At 44.4% G+C, this 16,961-nt stretch overlaps 1 protein-coding gene and 1 pseudogene across 2 annotated transcripts in view; one reads left to right on the top strand and one right to left on the bottom strand.

Annotated features, from left to right (window-relative positions):
- The window catches only part of LOC126281204 (synaptotagmin-11), a 1,096,906-nt gene that overhangs the window by 1,036,602 nt on the left and 43,343 nt on the right, over positions 1-16,961 (bottom strand). The window lies entirely within an intron of this gene.
- On the top strand, positions 14,169-14,286 carry LOC126282577 (5S ribosomal RNA; annotated as a pseudogene).

Genomic DNA, 16,961 nt, shown 5'->3' with positions numbered 1-16,961 from the left:
CCAATTTCCCTTAAATTCTATGGCTACTTTCAGCTACAAGCACTGTTTCTGCATTGACCTAGAAATGAACTCGCTCACCCACGACACGTGGCCTTTTCCCCAGTGCATACGCGACTAAAATAATATACATGTGCTCATTCTATCCGTCCCAGCGGAATGCTTGTTACAGCGTAGAACACGCTGTTCGTTGTTTAGTACAACGGGTTCTCTGAGGTATCAGAAAAAAACACTGAGCAGATAACGGAGCCAACCTGGCAGACAATAGAAATTTCCAAAACTTAAACAGTGGTAACTATTTCTCCATTATTAACACTTTTCAAGTTACCGCTCACCTTAACTATCTACAACACGGTCACTCTATGTATTTCTGTTGGTTCTTTACACATTTTCCGAGTTCAGAAATTGAAAGTAACCCTTGATATGAGCGTGATGCGATTTGTTTTCAGTTATACAGAGATCGCCAGATAGAGCAATAACACTGACGAGGAAAGAAATGAACACACCTGGGACATCCGGAACTTACACATTCCCTGAGCTGAATATTACCTTTCTATCCTTCTGAAAAACGTTATGCACTACAGCAATATAACCTTCGTTATGTGACATATTGTCCGATTAGAACGACGTGACGTATTTGAAATATCCTCCGAATCCATGCATTGCTCGGGTCACTGTTAAACTGCCCACTGCATTATATATAGCAAATCGACCAGTCCGTCTCCCTTTTAACCAATGAATATATAAGAGGCTACAAAAAATCTTCGTTACAGGGCGTTGCTGCAGCGTCCATGCAACGTAGCACGACTGCGATGCGGGTATGTAAGTACTAAAATGTAGGCAACGGATTAGAGTGCCATTCACATCATTCCTCCTTGTGTGGTAAATGCGGAAACATGAACAATAGCGACGTTATTACCAAATGCGTCCAAACAGGAATAACTTGATGTTATTCTTTTCTTGACTGCCGAAGGACAGACACCGGTAGACGTCAATCGGAGAATGAAAAATGTGTAGGGGGTAGCGTGTTTGTCGAAAACGAACGCTGTGAAATGGTGTGCCAAGTTCCCTGCTGGTCGCGAGTCGACACAAGACGCCGGTCGATCTGGGAGGTCAGTCTCAGCCATTATGGACAACAACAGGTGGAAGACGCCATGTTTTAATGGTTCAGCGTTTATGCCATCCATATGAATGGATTTTCTATTCTTTGCACAGTTGAGGGTTCCTCTTAATTCATCCATACATAAATCGCCTACACGTTATATTTGAATTTTATCCTCGTTATTTTCTGTCGAGCATGTTTCTGCACACCACAAGTTCTGCTAATGTTCTGTCCACTTTGTTGTATTTTATTTCCTTGAGCAACTTGTCTTTCTGTTTAATTGAGCTTTCTCACTGTTTTCATTGTTATACAAGCTATCATTTGCCTTTCATGAATATCAATTTCTATAAGCTTTTAAATGCATCCCAAGATTCTTGATTAGGTCCTTTCACTGATTTGTTGCATTCTCTGTTTTTTGTAAATCTGATGATTCGCCACTGTTAGTTCGCTGAGATACTTAAGCGTCTTGTTTCTTCTGTATAACTTTAATATAATTCTGATGTCAATATTTTTAACCCTTTTTTCGTTCTTATTTTTGCTTTTGTCCTCATATATAATCGCGGAAGTACGCTATTGGTTCGAGTATTATTTGGATATTTACCGAACTTCCGGTGAAGGGCTTATTGAACATTTGTGAGAGGCGATTAAAAAGTACGTCCTTGAGCGCAACTGTTAAAGATACCGAGGTTGTAGGTGCAAGCGTGTAACGGTATGCCGTTGTAAAATTACATGGTTATTTTGAAAATAAAATGTAGTACTATGCGTGAGATGAAATTGCAATCTTGCAGAAAATATACTCGTGTGAAATCGGTTGTATCGTTTTGAACACCCTAAATGAAAGACGATAAAGGTAGTCCTGAGATTCAGTTTAGACAAATGCTCTGCGTTTCCGCATTGCAGAGCGAGTAGGAACGAAAGCAGACGGCCCCTCTGCACGCGATAACCCGTTTATCAAACTGTTTGTTTTTCTGGTCTCCCCGGACAGCTGGTTCTTATCACACTCTGAATCACGCTATAGGTCTACTAAGTGAAATTAATCCCTGGGAGCACTGCGGCAGACGTTTTGGTACTAAAGTGAACAATGTCGACGGAGGGTTTTGTTTTGTGACAACCGGTATTCCGCATACGATAGGAGGATAATATGAATCGAAAAAAGGACTATATTCGAGTGTTCTGTTTTATTTTTGCTGTGAGTAAACGAACAGTTCAATTAGTTTCCCTCCCCAAGTACCGGGTAATCAAAAGTCAGTATAAATTCGAAAACTTAATAAAACACGGAATAATGTAGATAGAGAGGTAAAAATTGACACACTTGCTTGAAATGACATGGGGTTTTATTAGAACCAAAATGCAGGATGACGCTTCACCCCATATTGCTAGACGCGTAAAAGATCTCTTGCGCGTGTCGTTTGGTGATGATCGTGTGCTCAGCCGCCACTTTCGTCATGCTTGGCCTCCCGATCCCCATACCTCAGTCCGTGCGATTATTGGCATTGGGGTTACCTGAAGTCTCAAGTGTATCGTGATCGAGCGACATTTCTACGGATGCTGAAAGACAACATCCGACGCTAACGCCTCACCATAACTCCGGACATGCTTTACAGTGCTGTTCACAACATTATTCATCGACTAGAACTATTGTTGAGGAATGATGGTGGACATATCGAGCATTTCCTGTAAAGAACATCATCTTTTCTTTGTCCTACTTTGTTATGCTAATTATTGCTATTCTGATCAGATGAAGCGCCATCTGTCGGACATTTTTTGAACGTTTGTATTTTTTTTTTTTTTTTTTTGTTCTATTAAAACCCCGTGTCATTCCAAGCATGTGTGTCAATTTGTACCTCTGTATCTACATTATTCCGTAATTTATTCAGTTTTCAAATTTATACTGACTTTTTGATCACCCGATACAATACTGCGTCGTGTTCCCTTCATCGCTACGCTCATGCATTTACCTAATTTTCTGTGATATCATCATTGTGTAATTTTTACATTTTTTCCGTAGATAATTTTATGGGCTCTGGTAACTTCACAATGTTTTTTACCGGAATTTGTTTTCTGTCATCAATTTAATGAATGCTTTGGCAGTTTTCGACACGCTAGTCTACCTTGAGCAAATCTCTTATCTTTGCATAACGACTTTTAAAATAAATACACAGTTCAGTCAGAGTAATGTGACCACCGATTATGTTCGATGTCAACGTCCGGTAGCCACCAATGACGGCAGGTGGCAGCACTAGCAGTGCAGGCTACGTAAAATAATTCGGACGGGGGAAGGGTTGCGGAAAATAGTGCAATTACCGTAACGCGAAAACGAAACAAATTTATCTTACGTCTGAAAGGGCTTGGTTATTGGCATACGGACCTAGGATGGAAGCATTTTCGAAACTACTAAACTGTTCACTTAGCGCCGTGGTTAAAGTATGCTGTGCATGGAAAAATGGCGTTATCCAAAACAGACACCACAGCACCTGTGCTGCACCGAGCGCCTTAGATGACACGCATGAACGACGGCTGCGAAACAACTGTTGAGCAACTGCCCGCCTAGATGTAGCAAGAGGCTCTCAACCACCGTCCAGCGAACGTTTCCATGCATAAGCCTCCGCACTAGACGCCTATTTCAAGCATCCATGCTCACTGCTGTTCATGGGCGACGATTATGAGGAATGCTTTCGTGGCATTCCCTGGGTGAACTCGTCGTTGTGGACTACACAATGGATCATCATAGGTATGCATGTCTACATCTACATCTACATTTATACTGCGCAAGCCACCCAAAGGTGTGTGGCGGAGGGCACTTTACGTGCCACTGTCATTACCTCCCTTTCCTGTTCCGGTCGCTTATGGTTCGCGGGAAGAACGACTGCCGGAAAGCCTCCGGGCGCGCTCGAATCTCTCTAATTTTACATTCGTGATCTTCTCGGGAGGTATGAGTAGGGCGAAGCAATATATTCGATATCTCATCCAGAAATGCAGCCTCTCGAAACGTGGACAGCAAGCTACCCCGCGATGAACAGCTCCTCTCTTACGGAGAGTGCCACTTGAGTTTGCTAAACATCTCCGTGACGAAACGCGCCGCTCTTCTTTGGATCTTCTCCATCTCCTCCGTCAACCCGATCTGGTACGGATCCCACACTGATGAGCAATCCTTTAGCTTCCACTCAAGTATAGGTCGAACGAGTGTTTTGTAAGCCACCTCCTTTGTTGATGGACTACATTTTCTAAGGACTCTCCCAATGAATCTCAACCTGGTACCCGCCTTACCAACAATTAATTTTATATGATCATTCCACTTCAAATCGTTCCGCACACATACTCCCAGATATTTTGCAGAAGTAACTGCTACCAGTGTTTATTCCGCTATCATATAATCATAGAATTAAGGATCCTTCTTTCTATGTATGTCCAACCCTGCTTTGCACGATGGCATCTACGAGCAGGGCAACGCAACGTGTCCTACAGCTGGCATCGTAAGTGTACCAGGATGAGTCTAACGTACTTCTCTGCCCAGCACACTCACCGGTTTTAAACCCAATTGAGAATTTGTGGGGCCAACTCGATCGTCTCTTCGCGCCATTGATCATCAACCGAGAAACCTAGCGCAGCTGGCCATTACATTGAAGTCGGCGTGGTTCCAAAACCTAAATGATTGTTTTCCTGCACGTCTGGCAGCAGTACGCACTGCATAAGAGTGTTATTCAGGCTTTTGACAGGTGGTCACCATAATATGACTGGGCAGTGTAATACACTAAGGTGACAAAAGTCACGGAATACTTCCCCTATTATCGTGCCGGAGCTCCTTTAGCCTCGTATAGTTCAGCAAGTCGTCATGGCATCCACTCAAACAATCGTTGGAAGTCCCTTGCAGACTCAGCCATGCTCCCCATGCACCAACCCCTAATTGCGAAAGTGTTGCCGGTGCAGGTTTTTGTGCGCTAACTGACCTCTCGATTATGTTCCACAAATTTTCGATGGGATTCGTGTTAGGCGATCAGGGTAGCCAAGCCATTCGCCCGAATTGTCCAGAGCGTTCTAACCATTCGCGAACTATTAGCGCCCGGTGACATGGCGCATTCTCCTCCATTAGAGCTCCATCGTTGTGCGGGAACATAAAGTCCATTAATGGCTGCAAATGGTCTCCAGTCAATGATCGCTTCAGATGGGCCAGGGGATCCAGTCTATTCCACGTAAACAGTCGACACCATTATGTAGCCACCACCAGCCTGCACACTGCCCTGTTGACAACTTGGGTCTTCGGCTTCGTGAGGTCAGCACCACTCTCGAACCCAACCATCAGCCCTTACCAACTGAAATCGGTACCCATCTGACCAGCCGCCGGCCGTTGTGACCGAGCGGTTCTAGGCGCTTCAGTCCGGAACCACGCGGCTGCTACGGTCGCAGGTTCCAATTCTGCCTCGGGCATGGATGTGTGTGATGTCCTACGGAGGTCTACGTCTACGGAGCTGATGACCTCAGATGTTAAGTCCCGTAGTGCTCAGAGCCATTTCAATCATATGACCAGTTCGCAGTTTTCGAGTCGTCTAATGTCCAACCGATAAGTTCACGAGTCCAGGAGAGGCGCTGCAGGCGATGTCCAGTTGTCAGCAGAGGCACTTGCGTTGAACGTCGGCTGCCATAGCCCATTAACGCTGTCCTGGCGGATACGTTCGTGGTACATCCCACATTCATTTCTGCGACTATGCCACGTAGTGTTGCTATTCTGTTAGCACTGACAACGCTAAGCAAACCCCGCTGCTCTCGGTCGACAAGTGAAGGGCGTCAGTCGCTGCATTATCCGTGGTGAGAGGTAACGGATGAAATTTGGTATTTTCGGCAACTCTTGACATTGTGGGTCTGAAAATGTTCAATTCCCTAACGATTTTCGAACTGAAGTGTCCCATGTGTGCCGGCCTCTTTGGCCGAGCGGTTCTAGGCGCTTCAGTCCAGAACTGCGCTGCTGCCATGGTCGCAGGTTCGAACCCTGCCTCGGGCATGGATGTGTGTGATGTCCTTAGTTTAGTTACGTTTAAGTAGTTCTAAGTTCTAGGGCACTAAATGACCTCCGATGTTAAGTCTCATAGTGCTTAGAGCCATTTTTTATCCCATGTGTCCAGCTCCTATTGCCATTCCGTGTTCATCGTCTGTTAATATCCGATGTGCAGCCACATCACCTCGGAATCGTTGTAACATGAATCAAGTGAATACAAAAGACAGCTCAGCAATGCACTACCTTGTATACGTAACAATGCAGCCATCTGTGTCTGTGTATATCGCTATCCCATGTCACCAAAGTGTAAAGAATAATTAACAGATTTCTGATTCATGAGATTCAACCAGATTCTTAATTACTACATTTGTTTTAATCTTTCGGTAAATTTGCGGAGCTTGGTCATCATGTGTGTCAGAATTCGGATAACATTTCAATGTAAGAGATTTGCAGCAATGAACCCATGTAGTTTACTGCATGGACTACGTGTAGCAGATGATGAGTCTTTATAGTCTGGCTTATACCGTAGTTAACACAAGCGAACGACCAACAGCAAACGAGAATTTTCTCTAGTGTAAACTATTGGAGAGTGCGAGCGGACTACATTCGATCGTGTTCGGTTCGCGGATGCAAATTTTCAACATCGCTCCGCTCGATCTTTTACTAAGCCATCGGTGAAACTTCGCGTTCTCTCCGCTTCCGTATCAGTAATATAGAAAGCTTTCGTCTGCTGTCTGTTATTGTTGTTTACATTAATTGCGACACATATGAGAGTGTAATTTTTCTGGTAGAACAACATATTATAGGTGCTTTGATGGTCCATTAGCTTCACAACACAAATGCCGAAGATCCCATATGGTATTAAAGGGAAATCTTTTATCATGTTTCCTGCAAAACATTGTCTAGGTTTGCTAACAATGATGGAGTTGGATGGTGATCACGCACTTTTCTCTACAAAATAGACCACAAAGTCTCAGTAACATTGTAACCTGTCGACTGTGGGACTCACAAAACCAGTCATGAACGATGCGACCTGTGTGAACGTGGTCCCTGTCGTATGGGAAGACACCATTACCCTTAGCGAACGGACATTGTTCTATGGGATGGACCTGATTAGCCAAAATGTCCTCATACTTTATGGCAGTAATCCAGCATTCCAGAGTATCTATGAGGTCCATGGAATATCACGATAGCCGCGCGGGGTTAGCCGAGCGGTCTGGGGCGTTCCAGTCATGGACTGTGCGGCTGGTCCCGGCGGATGTTCGAGTCCTCCCTCGGACATGGGTGTGTGTGTTTTTGTCCTTAGGATAATTTAGGTTAAGTAGTGTGTAAGCTTACGGACTGATGACCTTAGCAGTTAAGTCCCATAAGATTTCACACACATTTGAACATTTGAATACCACGATATGACAGTTCGAATCATCACCGAACTCGCACCACGTTTCTCGCTTGAGAAGTAAACTCGCCCAGAAGTTGGAAACTGTGCTGAAACATTCATCTGCCTAAATTAATGTCTTCCAACGTTCGATAGTCCAGGTTTCGAGGCTTCGGCACCACGTTTTCCTGTTAGGGGCATTTGCATCACTGATGAGTACTTTTGGAATATCATCTAGACCTGTAATTCCCTGCACATGGAGCTCTCTACGTGTTGTTTTGGGTGCCCAAAGGATTCTTGTGTTTATACTCGTGATTATGCCTAAAAATCATGACGTTTTTGGAAAATAAACATCTCCTCTATAAAGATAAACATGTATTTCGCAAACAGAGATCCTCAATGAGGTCTACAGTGCTGTGGACAACGGCGCTCAGGTCGATGCCGTGTTCCTTGATTTCAGTAAGGCATTTGACACCGTCCCCCATTGCCGTTTAATGAAAATGAAAAAAAAAACGAGCTTACGGAGTAGATTTGCGATTGGATTCAAGACTTTCTTGCAGATAGAACTCAATTTGTCGTTCTCAACATAACAAAATCGGTAGGTTTAAAGGTAACATCGGGAGTACCACTGGGAAATTTGATAGGACCGTTGGCGTTTACAATATATGTAAATGATCTAGTAGAAAGAGTCGGATGCTCTTTAAGGCTATTCGCAGATGATTCAGTTGTCTATAACAAATTAGCAATGCCGGAAGATACTAAGAATTTGCAGAACAGCTGCAGACTGTGTCTGCCGTAAAATGTCTAGGCGTAACTATATAGAGCGATCTTAAGTGGAATGACCACATTACACAGATAGTGGAAAAAGCAAATACCAGACTCAGATTCATCGGAAGAACCTTAAGGAAATAAGTGGCTTATAAGTCGCTTGTTCGCCCGATTCTTCAGTATTGCTCATCAATCTGGGATCGCTGTCAAAGCAGGTAGGACTGATACAGGAGATAGAGAAGATCCAACGAAGAGCGGCGCGTTTCGTCACGGGATCGTTTAACTGGTGAGAGAGAGTTACGGGGTTGCTAAACAAATTCCACTTGCAGACAATACAAGAGAGGCATTGTGCAGCACGGAGAGATTTACTATTGAAATTTCTGGACAGCACTTTCCAGGAGGAGTCGAACAACATATTACTCCCCCCCCACCCCTTCCTTACATACATCTCGCGTATTGACCTCGAGGGGAAAATTCGAGAAATTAGAACCAATACAGAGGCTTACCAACAATCATTCTACCCGCGCGCTATTCGCGAATGGAACGGGGTTGGAGGGATCAGATAGTGGTATCGAAAGTAGCCTCCGCCACACACTATCTAGTGGCTTGCGGAGTATGATGTAGATGTAGATCGAGTTTTGGAGTGACTGTTTCGCCACAATCTTCTTCAGTGGCCGTCCATCACCATCACTTACCACACATTCGCCCTCATCGTGACTTAGCGAATGATGTTTCTTCCGCTTCCCCTGTATGCGGTTTACATCTCTTGAAACACCAAACACTTCGGCTACCTTGTTTACGGAAGAAGTCACCATACGAGGAGCAACAGTTGGCCCACGTTCGGATTTACTCAGCTCCGACAGTCACAACTACACCGAACGCTATTATGACGGCTGACACTCGCAACTTATTGGGGGCACTGGAGAGGCGCCATTCGTGGTAAAGTACAACAGCTCAATCTGCGCGCTTGGGTAGAATCAGCATTTCAGGCTTGTATTTCTCGCGGCGTTTCCACATTTTTGTTCAAACAACGTTTTGGAAAAAAGCTATGGAAAGCCGAAGCTGCAAAAATGGTTCAAATGACTCTGAGCACTATGGGACTCAAATGCTTAGGTCATCAGTACCCTAGAACTTAGAACTACTTAAACCTAACTAACCTAAGGACATCACACACATCAATGCCCGAGGCAGGATTCGAACCTGCGACCGTAGCAGCCGCACGGTTCCGGAACCGAAGCTGCAACTCAGTGTTAAGAGGACTACCTCCACGCAACTGATGCTTACGTCCAAATCCACACACATTATTCTTCTTTTGCTACTCATTTTTGGTGACTTCGTCAAAAACAGTGCGCTCGCCATGTAAAATAATTCTCTCCGAAAAAAAATTGGAAATTTGTAGCAAGGTCTTATGAGGCCAAACTGCTGAGGTCATCGGTCCCTAAACTTACGTACTACTTAATCTAACTTTAACTAACTTACGCTAAGGACAACACACATACCCATGCTCGATGGAGGGTGGAGGGGGAGGGGGGGGGGGGGCGTGACAAGACGCCTAAGACCACGCGGCTACCCCTCGCGGCTAATTCTCTCTGAATTTTGCATCGTGACTCTAATGTACACTGTTCTATTCTGTGTGCCGGTTATTAGCGCCAAAAAAGAATAACACAGCAATCATAGGCTATTCTAAAAGTCGAAATTCCGTTATGCTGTTTTCACTTCCCTCGCCCCTAACATAAAAGATTGTTCACAGATACAACACAATGTTAGCGAGCGCTGGTGAATTGTCTGCGAATGCTCGTTCGCTTGTTTTCGCCTCCATTCTCTCCAATCTAACCCAGGTTTTGGACATGGTGCCTTACTAACAAGTAATCCTTAATATTTTTTTAAGCGCTTGAGAAGTGTATTCTGTCGATGTATTATTAACGTCTCGATAGTGAATGTATTACAAGCAGGGTTCTGCAGAACTGTTTCGCCAGACCAATAAAAGAAGTGGCGAACACAAATATACGGCAGAACAGAAAAAGTTGTCACTTTAGTTGCAGTGAAGAATTCGAATGAACTCTTAAGCTCCAACGTCGTCAGAGGATAAGAATGACGTCGTGCAACTAAAATGTATGTTTTTTTAGTCGATAGTTTCGCGCTATAAGTTGGGATCATACACATATGTATCCACTTTACTTACTGCTGTTTTGGATGAACATTTTAAATGGCAAACATATGTTGGTTTAAGAATGGGCACGGCACGAAACCGGCCACCGGCTAAATAAACATCCATTTTACAAACTTCCGGAATGCTGGAATAATTATAGGTCAGCAACTGCTGTCAATCAGTACAATGAAAAACCAGCCAAAGTTGCAAATTTTACTTTTGTTTATTCATTGGATGACTAATTTTGGGCCGTGACCCGTTTTCAAATCATCGTAACATATAATCAACATGGTATTTCCGAAAATGCAAAACCCATGTCAAAAGTGTGCAAACGAACAGTTACATAGCATACAGATAAGTTATCTGTATGCGCTGTAACAGCCGTGTCCCAGCCAGATGAGCATCGTAGTAGTGGCATGACATCTAGATAGCTTGATTCTGGAGAACTATGCTTTTCGCGGAGTACTCGCCTGTATTTCAACATTGCACATTTTTCTTTACACCAGCAACAAAATCTGTATGTGGAAGCAGCTGTAGTAAGGTTGGCCGTCAACCACACTTTGTTTAGAAGGCAGTTAATGATATAATGCGTGTAGTGTTTGGCTGCCTAAAACCAACGCCAGTTCAACAAGATTTACCCCACTGTCGACACAGCTCCACCCACAATCAGAAGGCAAGGTACAGTTGAGTCCGGAATGAGGGGGTCTCATGATTACAGACACCTGTTATACGGCTACCAAATACAACACAGCCTACTGACGTCCCTACGAAGTTTTATGCAAATGACTAACACTTTAGACGAACCGCCTGAAGCACAGAGAGAAAATTTATGGCAAAATTGTATTAATCAGACGCTAATAAAGCCTAACAAACAATTGGCTGCTGCTGAAAGTCTACAGTTTTCCACATCGAGAGCGCCAAACCGCTTAAGAACTAGTGCTGCACAGTGCAATGCAAACCTCAGAAAATGGGAATATAAAGAAGCGACTCCTGTGAGTGTGGTGCGATAAAAGGTCAACATCCAACGATTTGCCTGAAAACACACAAAACTTGCCCAGTGGCAGACGTTATCATAGCAAATGACAGCTTTTTATGTAGCCGATTACTATAAATATGCAGTATAGCTGGTAACCAGGACGTGTAAAGGAAGTACTATACATTCCGCTCAGTTGCTCTATACATGGTGGTCCATTGATAGTGACCGGGCAAAATATCTCACGAAATAAGCATCAAACGAAAAAAACTACAAAGAACGAAACTCGTCTAGCTTGAAGGGGGGAACCAGATGGCGCTATGGTTGGCCCGCTAGATGGTGCTGCCATAAGTCAAACGGATATCAAATGTGTTTTTTTTTAAATAGGAACCCCCATTTTTTATTACATATTCATGAAGTACGTAAAGAAATATAAATGTTTTAGTTGGACCACTTTTTTCTCTTTGTGATAGATAGCGCAGTAATAGTCACAAACGTATAAGTACGTGGTATCACGTAACATTCCGCCAGTGCGGACGATATTTGCTTCGTGATACATTACCCGTGTTAAAATCGACCGTTTACCAATTGTGTAAAATGTCGATATCGTGTTGATGTGTGTCTATTGTGATGAAAATGCCCAACGGGCGTGTGCTATGTATGCTTCTCGGTGTCCTGGACCACATCATCCAAGAGTCCGGACCGTTCGCCGGGTAGTTACGTTATTTAAGGAAACAGGAAGTGTTCAGCCACATGTGAAACGTCAACCACGACCTCCAAAAAATGAAGATGCCCAAGTAGGTGTTTTAGCTGCTGTCGCGGCTAATCCACAGATCAGTAGTAGACAAATTGCTCGAGAATCGGGAATCTAAAAAACGTCGGTGTTGAGAATGCTACATCAACATCGATTGCACCTGTACCATATTTCTTTGCACTAGGAATTGCATGGCGACAACTTTGAACGTCGCGTACAGTTCTGCCACTGGGCACAAGAGAAATTACGGGACGATGACGGATTTTTTGCACGCGTTGTATTTAGCGACGAAGCGTCATTCACCAACAGCGGTAACGTATACCGGCATAATATGCAATATTGGGCAACGGAAAATCCACGATGGCTGCGACAGGTGGAACATCAGCGACCTTGGCGGGTTAATGTATGGTGCGGCATTACGGGCGGAAGGATAATGGGCCCCCATTCTATCGATGGCAATCTAAATGGTGCAATGTATGCTGATTTCCTACGTAATGTTCTACCGATGTTACTACAAGATGTTTCATCGCATGACAGATTGGCGATGTACTTCCAACATGATGGATGTCCGGCACATAGCTCGCGTGCGGTTGAAGCGGTATTGAATAGTATATTCAATGACAGGTGGATTGGTCGTCGAAGCACCATACAACGGCCCGCACGTTGACGCGATCTGACGTCCCCGGATTTCTTTCTATGAGGAAAGTCGAAGGAGATTTGCTATCGTGACCCACCGACAACGCCTGACAACATGCGTCAGCGCATTGTCAATGCATGTGCGAACATTATGGAAGGCGAACTACTCGCTGTTGAGAGGAATGTCGTTACACGTATTGCCAAATGCATTGAGGTTGACGGACATCATTTGAGCATTTATTGCATTAATGTGGTATTTACAGGTAATCACGCTGTAACAGCATGTAGTCTCAGAAATGATAAGTTCACAAAGGTACATGTATTACATTGGAACAACCGAAATGACATGTTCAAACGTACCTACGTTCTGTATTTTAATTTTTTTTAAAAAAAAACTACCTGTTACCAACTGTTCGTGTAAAACTGTGAACCATATGTTTGTGACTATTACAGCACCATCTATCACAAAGCGAAAAAAATGTTTCATCTAAAACATTCATATTTCTTTACGTACTACAGGAATATGAAATAAAAATGGGGGTTCCTTTTTTAAAGAACGCAGTTGACAACCGTGTGACATATGGCAGCCCCATCTAGCGGGCCAACGTAGGGCCATCTGGTTTCCTCCTTGAAGCTAGACAAGTTTCGTTCTTTGTAGTTTTTTCGTTTGACGCTTATTTCGTGAGATATTTGGTCCGGTCATGATCAATAGACCAGCCTGTACAGTCCTCTGTAGTGTCCGACAGTATTATATCATCATCGGTAGGCCTCAATGTTGTGTTTCTTGTGTCTGTATTTTTGATGTTTTTTCTCTAGAGTTCGATAGCGGGCTTGGGGCTGAGACGTCGCTGGCTCGGCAGAGCGCGGGGCAGGGGGGCCCACAGCTGAGGCCGAACGGGTCGACGCTCCAGCTGGCGCCGCCGATCGATCAGCTTGCAGCCTGCAGCGCGGTACGCTCTCTGCATTCTGCTGCGAGGCACTTGTCGCTAGTGACTGCGCTTCCGGCCGCGTTTATGATAATCCAAACAGGCCACATTATCAGTCTCACCCGTGTTATCCGACAGATAAATGCTAAAATAATAGCCCAAACGATGAAGCCCATAACGGAGAGCATTCTGTCAGTAGAACAAAATGGATTCAGAAAAGGAAGAAGTTGTACAGGCAATACATTTATAATACAACAAATGATAGAGACACAAAATGAATACAATGAAGAAATAAACATAGTTCTCGTGGATTATGGGAAACCTCCGATGAAGCACACAGACAATTATTACGGGAAACATTAAGAAGAAGAGGTATACCAATCAAACAGGTAATTCAGAAGATCGATAATAAGGAGATCAACGGAGGAACAGCAGGGGATATTAACTTAGGAGTTCGATAAGGTTGCAGCCTTCCGCCAGTACTCCGTAATAAACGTGGACAACTGCCTTGCCGCAATGGATACACCGGTTCCCGTCAGATCGCCGAAGTTAAGCGCTGTCGGGCGTGGCCGGCACTTGGATGGGTGACCATCCTGGCGGCCATGCGCTGTTGACATTTTTCGGGGTGTACTCAGCCTCGTGATGCCAATTGAGCTACTCGACCGAACAGTAGCGACCCCGGTCACAGAAAACCATCATAACGACCGGGAAAGCTGTGTCCTGACCACACGCCCCTCCTATCCACATCCTAAGCTGAGGATGACACGGCGGTCTGATGGTCCCGATGGGCCACATGTGGCCTGACAACTGAGTGCTTCTGTAATACAAGGGGCGATCAAAAAGTTTCCGTTCTAAGGCCATACAGACCACAGGCGGTATGACAATCAGGCAAAATCGCCGAGATCATCGAAGTAAACATCCCACCGACGTACCACATTAATCTTTTTTTTTTTAGGTCATCAGTTCTCTGACTAGTTTGATGCGGCCCGCCTCTAATTTTGTCTTCTGCGCCAACCTCTTCATCTCAGAGTAGCACTTCAGACCTACATCATCAGTTACCTGCTGGTTGTATTCCAATCTCTGTCTTCCTCTATAGATTTTGTAGATTTTGTCCTCTGCAGCTCCCTCCGGTACCAGGGAAGTCAGCCCCTGATGTCTTAACAAATGTCCTATCGTTAAACATACCCGTCTGATGAAACATTGTCTACTGCTGCGTGAAGAAGTCCGTAAACGCCTGCTGCAATCATCGTCCGATAGGAACTGTCGATCCCTCAGGATCATTATTAAGAGACCAGACGCGCGCTAATGGGATACTGGGGCTATGAAGGATAGGGCAGACGCTCGAGTGTCTCCTACTTGCATTGCCGTAACGTCTGCGTTACAACAGTTGCGATATGGGGACATGCGTTATCATGAAGCTGCAGCACCGCTTGGCAGCACCATACCACAATGGCGGTTTTCTGCACACAAGCTGCCCCCTTACACATTCTGTTCTCCGTTGGGTGTCTCAGGTGTTTGTCCTTCGGCAGCTAAGAAAAGAATTACAGAACGTTGGTCCATAGTACGCGTTTCCGCATTTGCGACAAACACGTAGGAAATACATGACTATCAACACTAATTCCTTGCCTACATGTCAGTGTTTATATACCCACATCGGAGTCACGCTACGCTGAATGTACGCTGCAGCAATACACTCAAGGAAACATTTTGATTGCCCTTTATACAGGGTGAGTTAGGAGGAAAGATACTTGATTTGATGAGTGATAGTACTAGTGAGTCTGAAGAGAAAACTTCATATGGACTTAGTCCCTGTTCTGAACGGTTTCCGACGTACAACATAATAAATCTTTTGTACGTTTTTCTTGAATAACTCAAAAACCATGACCTCCAGCGGAAAAATGTCACTCTACAAAACTAGGCTACGTTAAATTTCCTATAAGAGGGTCTATTCACTTTTTCTGTAGGACTAATAATACTAAAAGTCTCTCGCGATGCGCACACGCTTTAACTTAGGTTATTTTTGTACGACAGTTTGAGGTACTTCAAATGGTTCAAATGGCTCTGAGCACTACGGTACTTAAGTTCTGAAGTCGTCAGTCCCCTAGAACGTAGAACTACTTAGACCTAACTAACCTAAAGACATCACACACATCAATGCCCGAGGTAGCATTCGAACCTGCGACCGTAGCGGTTTCGCGGTTCCAGACTGTAGCGCCTAGAACCGCTCGGCCACGCCGGCTGGCTGAGGTACTTCCCCGACTTGTTATACCACAAGTGTCCGGTAGAAATCTATTCGTCTCAACTTCCTCTACATTACTCTGATACGTCGTAAACAATGACAATGTCTGAACAATATAGAAAATAAATAACACTGTACATTAAGTCTTCTATCTCGGAAACAATTAAGAATATGGCATATGTCCATATGACTTTTTTCTTTTCAGAATCATTAATCATAGCATGTACCATTCCTCCTGACTCACTCTGTATATACACTGAATACATTATACGACAACGCAAAATAAAGCTACAGAACTACATATACTGTTTGAGCGGACAAGATCACATAATATGTTAAAATCGATACAAAAAAATGAAGGCAATGGTTTTTTTACGAAAAAATCAGTAAAGATGAATCTTTGTCAGGCACTTGTCTGTAAACTGCAGAATAATCAACTACATGCAGATGTTATGAAGACAAAAATGCACTCCTGGAAATTGAAATAAGAACACCGTGAATTCATTGTCCCAAGAAGGGGAGACTTTATTGACACATTCCTGGGGTCAGATACATCACATGATCACACTGACAGAACCACAGGCACATAGACACAGGCAACAGAGCATGCACAATGTCGGCACTAGTACAGTGTATATCCACCTTTCGCAGCAATGCAGGCTGCTATTCTCCCATGGAGACGATCGTAGAGATGCTGGATGTAGTCCTGCGGAACGGCTTGCCATGTCATTTCCACCTGGCACCTTAGTTGGACCAGCGTTCGTGCTGGACGTGCAGACCGCGTGAGACGACGCTTCATCCAATCCCAAACATGCTCAATAGGGGACAGATCCGGAGATCTTGCTGGCCAGGGTAGTTGACTTACACCTTCTAGAGCACGTTGGGTGGCACGGGATACACGCGGACGTGCATTGTCCTGTTGGAACAGCAAGTTCCCTTGCCGGTCTAGGAGTGGTAGAACGATGGGTTCGATGACGGTTTGGATGTACCGTGCACTATTCAGTGTCCCCTCGACGATCACCAGAGGTGTACGGCCAGTGTAGGAGATCGCT

Source organism: Schistocerca gregaria, chromosome 7 (genome assembly GCF_023897955.1).
Source record: "Schistocerca gregaria isolate iqSchGreg1 chromosome 7, iqSchGreg1.2, whole genome shotgun sequence".
Classification (NCBI taxonomy): Eukaryota; Metazoa; Arthropoda; class Insecta; order Orthoptera; family Acrididae; genus Schistocerca; species Schistocerca gregaria.
This window is presented reverse-complemented; position numbering and strand designations above follow the sequence as displayed.